Raw genomic sequence first — 5571 nt, 5'->3', positions numbered from 1 at the left:
TCGAAGCCATGGATAACCTTGAAATACTCTCCTCTATCTAAAGTCTTCTAACCAAGGTGTTAGTCTGGAGCCACCTCAGAAAGTTCTTTACATCCAAAGTGATTTCACCCTCGTGAGAGTCCATTTATATACTTATTTCTGGCTAATGGCAATAACTTATTCAGTTGTCCATTGGCAAGGCACAGATATTCAAGGTAATTCCTCCAATTTCCATCAGAAGTTCATGAAGTCATCTTGAGGCTCATTGCTTGCTAGGACATTCTGTTTAACCTTCAGACAGTTGGTTTACATATGATATTTCTTTTAGTGGGCACGCGCTAAACTCGGAAGCGCGCCCACTGACAATTAAGAGGACTATTAATGGCGCAATTAACTGGGATTTTTCGCTGCCCATCAAATATTATAGTTGGTGGCCTGGTGAATCGGCTAGGTGGCCTTTGAATTTTTCAGGAAACCTCTGCCAAGGGCGGGATGGGGTTTCCATTATTAAATAAAAAATAAATAAAAATCTATGCATATAATTTTTATAATGGTGACTGCTTGTGTTGCATGGACATTTTTATCCGTATTTAAAAATCTTTATTTGATACTTCTGAAGTCTCCAGCTCCCATTAATTGGCAAGCTAGCATGAAGCCACACTCGGGGGCCGATCGTGGGCAGCGGTCTGTTCCATGGCCGCTTCCAGGCCTACCACACACCGACCTAAAAATCCTGCCCAATCCAGTGTTTGTGCTAGATACATGGGCCTTGACAGCGAGAATGGCTTTCACCGTCTTGTGTTTGTCATTCCAGGAAGCTGCTATGGAAACTTTCTTTATAAGAGAGAGCTATCCTGTAATATTCAATAATTTTCTTAAGATTTGGTAAAGCTATTATACAGTGATTTCTTATAGTTCCCCACCTTGAGAAGGAAATATCCTTACTGATTACTCACAACTTATTTTAGATAACCAAGTTATTCCTAAACTACAAGCTTGTTTCCCTAATTTGTTGATCAAACGTTGTAGATAACATTCTGAAGCTGCTACAATTATCAGAATCATCAACACAAACACCAAGAATAAATGTAAAAGCTTTTCCAGTAAAATGTGATAACTATCAGATTAGATTGTCCTTCCCACCTGCAGATCATCTCACAAAACTAAATTATTGGCACTTTTAAGTACATATGATTCAAATAAAAATTAATAGAAGGACTTTAAAGATTCTGCAGTGCTCTGTTCACCTGCAAACACCTTGTGGATATTTTCTAAATCCAAATACCACATCCCTGTTCATTTTAATTTTACTCCCTTTGATAAACTGTATACTAGTGTGTTTAAACCCATTCTGATTGTCTTGAAGTCAGTTTTTTATGAAGTATGCATCATGATTTAAAATGCTTTCTCACTCTACTGGCCACACTATCCATTTCATTCACGTTGTTGGTTGAGTAGCTGAGCATGTCTGGACATTTTGTTTAGTGCAACTTCACTATGCTCTTCTGCAGCTTAGTTACCCCACATGTAATAAATTACTTATGTACATTCATACCATTATCCCAATATCGTGTCACACATGTTCTATCCAATACAAGTCCTCTTGACTTTCAGATGATCTTCTCAAAAGATCAAAGATCTGCCTGCAGATCTTTACTTATTTCCCCTTGCATGATCCTGTTGCCTATCAAATACAGTTTTCTTAAAAACTTCATAGGCAAGGGCTCAAACATCTCCAAGAGGAAGCTATCAATTTACTAGTCTCATCTACACTTTCCTAACTTTTACTAGGATATACATGAATACCAGATTGATATGTTCCTTTGCACTTATATCCAAGGTGAGTTATTCCAATTCCCATTTGTTGGTGGGATTTTCCCATCTCTTTTATTCTAGGTTGGGAATCCCATTAATTACCATTCTATCTCATTCATGAGCTCTGGAGGAACTTTACTGTGTAATTCAATATTCTTTGCCAGGTTGTTCCCAACAGTAATGCTACTGTCAGTGACATGAAACAAAGTAAAAGAATCACCATTCTCTCACATAAACAACTATTTTTGCCATTGTTTGATCCATAGTCTGAAAGCCGACATTCATTTTTGCCACTGTTGTTCTCTCTGAATGCCCACCTGAATGATATTAATACTTCTGATTCATTAGGGGTGATTTTAACCCCACCCTCCTGGCAGAACTGGGCAAGTGGGCAGTTAAAATTGTGCTGGTTACTTGCCCTCTGCAAATCTACCCCCCCCCCCCCCCACCCACCCCCCACCCACCCAAACCAGGCTTTGTGGCTTTCCAAAACAAAAACAGAATTACCTGGAAAAACTCAGCAGGTCTGGCAGCATCAGCGGAGAAGAAAAGAGTTGACGTTTCGAGTCCTCATGACCCTTCGACAGAACTTCCTGTCAGGTGAAGACAATAGGAAGAGCAGCTGGGACCAGAAAAGGCTCAAAAGGTAAGTTTTTCTATTTACTCTTCCAGGATCCACAAGGAAAACTTAGGCCTCTTCTGCCCTAGACCTCCTCGAATCCAAGAACCCCAAAAGCAAATCCTGCATCTCTTTAGTGCCAATGAGTGGGCTTTGTACTACTTAATTTTCTGCCATTTCCTCCCAAAATGTTGGGAAACCAGCCAACAGGATTTAATTAAAGCCCAGGAGATGAAATGGCTCAGGTCTCATTTCTGCAGCAGAATGTGTTTCCAACTCACTTTGAAATCCACCTTCTCTAAACCAGCCTCTCTAAACCTGGGCCTATCTGAAAATCTAATTACAATGGAAGTAACTTTGGTAATGCAGAATTGTCACATATTTATCTCACATCATGACTGTTCCCTTTTTCTTTTATATTTTACACTTTATTTTGTGACTTCTAGTATATAACAGTGGTGTGCACTATCAAGGTAGGTATAGACATTCATTCTGAGTACAGTGTTATTAAATAACTTCTTTCAAGCCTGTTACTGAGATGTAATGACCAGAAAGAACTGCATTGTGCAACTGAGTAAATATAAACTTACACACATACAGATTAAGAGGGAAAGTACACAAAACGTGCCAAGAATTGAGCAACACACAGGTGGAATATTAAACTAAATCCTAGGGAAAGATCAATTCTGAGACAGAAAGTCAACACTTTTAATAAAGACTCTATATCCAGCAGTAATCAATGTTTTAAATCCTCCTTTTATAACCATCCTGTCCCATCAGAGTCACATCCCCCTTAGGTAGATATATACATGTTTGTGTTCCCATTTTTAATCGGTCACTATCAACTTTTGCACAAGCATGCAATCAGGATTAGTAGCCAGGTCCACAGATCTTAGCTGGATTAAATTAAACCAATTTAAGATTATCAGTTGGGCTCGCAGTGTGGTGCACTTAGGCTTGTTTGAAGCTGCATATATTAAAACACACGTTCTTTGCAGATGGAACAACATGTACACACGTTGTCGTCTGTTTCAACTAAGCAAAATAGGCAACAGCCATCCTCTGGTTCATTCCCCAGGGCAATACTTTGACCAATTAGAATCAACCTGCTTGGTTTGAATTTAAACAAAGCTTAGCAATTAACTGTCAGCCATCAGTTAACCGGTGCATTCTGCATGGCAATGCTTCTACCAATCAGAGTCCACTTGCCAACCAATCAGTACTCTCTTCTCATGAAGTATAACTTGTGGTTCCCTTTACATTTGGTATTCTTGTGAATTGTCCTGATGAGTGCAAGATGAAAAGCTTCGACAATATGTCTTTTTTTCAGCAATTATAGATTAGGTGTGACTTGATCAAAAAGGTGAATTTTGAGGAGGATCTTAAAGGAGGAAAAGGACTTAAAAGGAGGGAAGTTTAGGGAAGGAATTCCAGAGCGTATAACCAAAGTGACAGAAGGCATAATTTCTAGTGATGGGTGAAGGAAGGCAGGCTGCATGAGGCCAGAATGAAAGGAACAAGTGTTCTGGGGAAACAAAACTAAAAATAGCTGGAAAAACTCAGCAAGTCTGACAGCATCTGCGGAGAGGAATACAGTTAACGTTTCGAGTCCGTATGAGACTTCATCAGAACTGAGGAAATATAGAAATGAGGTGAAATATAAGCTGGTTGAAGGGGGTGGGACAGGTAGAGCTGTAAGAGGGCCAGTGATAGGTGGAGGCAAAGAAGAAATTGCCAAAGATGTCATAGACAAAAGGACAAAGGGGTGTTGATGGTGGTGATATTAGCTAAGGAATGTGCTAATGGTGACATTAAGTGTTCTGGGGCATTCTTTTTCTGAAGGAGATTACAGAGGTAGGGAGTTTCGAGGCCATAAACAGAGTTAAACAATCCACCTGAACTAGAAGAGGACAACTGTTTTATACCATGTAGGTGATTTTACCTCTTAAATACGGAGATTGAGAATTGTGATTGACACAATCCCACTCTAAATCCAACACCTTTATTGAGAATTTTAAACAAAACAGTTTCAATTAAATCATATAGTTATCCCTCAGTAGGCAATCCGAGCTGACTGTAGGTCACTTAAGAATGATCTTTGACCAAGACTCTTCTCGTTAATACATACACAGTTAAAAATTAAATCATACAGTTATTCCTCAGGTCGATCTGAGATGACTACAGGTCACTTAAGTGATCCTTGACTGAGATCTACCCGCATGGTTCGTCAAGAGTCTTCCCTTCAATACATATCTTATCCTTCTTTCTGGAGATCTATGTTTAACGTATCTTCTGTCTTCATCCTGCAGCCCGTTCCCCTGATGTGGAGCTTTTTTCCGGGATTTACATACAGAGTACAGTTTTTGAAAAGCTCGTGCACAATCTCTTCTGCATATGATTGGTTCGTTGGATCCAAGATTAGCTCTTGGTTGGTTAGTGTGTTCCCGAGTTGCCTTTCATTGGTTTAGCCATATAACTACACCTTCCTGTTCTGCTGTGATTACCTGTCTGGCTTCGATCAGTTTGCTATGATTAACTGTTCTATTTAAATTTAAGTTGTCCTATACAGTTCAGCAGCATCACTGCCATTGACAAGTATCGATGTAATGAGTGGGTATATTGCACCCATCTGATTTCCACATAACGAACACTGAACTCTTGGTCACCTTACAACCCCATTCAAACAATAGAACTTCTGGCAATGCGACAACCCATCAGTCACATAGTGGAAAATAGTGCTCAGACCCTAAGGATCTTGTCTTTATGTTACACCAGATCCACAGCAATGTGATTGAATCTTAACTGTGAAATGTCCTAGGTAGCACACCACCACCTTCTAAAGGGCAATTAAAGATGGGCATTAAACCTTTAGAGATTGACATCCTTTTTAGTTTCTTGATAATAATCAAGCAGTTATTTAGCTCTTTATCATAGTTTAAAGTTAATATGTGATATCCTAGTTTCGTAGATTTTTGGTTCAACATTTTATTAAGGTGTAAAAGAGCAAAACAAAATTGGATCATACGTTCTTCCCCCATAGAATGCCCTCCTCTTTAATTAACTTGTGCTCTTTTAAAAAATAAGGACAGGTGCAAAACCAGTTTTATTGGCGTATAATTTAATACTGACAGCTTTAGGCAGGTTGCAGCAATCATTCT

This window comes from Carcharodon carcharias, chromosome 2 (genome assembly GCF_017639515.1).
Source record: "Carcharodon carcharias isolate sCarCar2 chromosome 2, sCarCar2.pri, whole genome shotgun sequence".
In the NCBI taxonomy this organism is placed as follows: Eukaryota; Metazoa; Chordata; class Chondrichthyes; order Lamniformes; family Lamnidae; genus Carcharodon; species Carcharodon carcharias.
Note: the sequence above shows the minus strand (reverse complement) of the source record.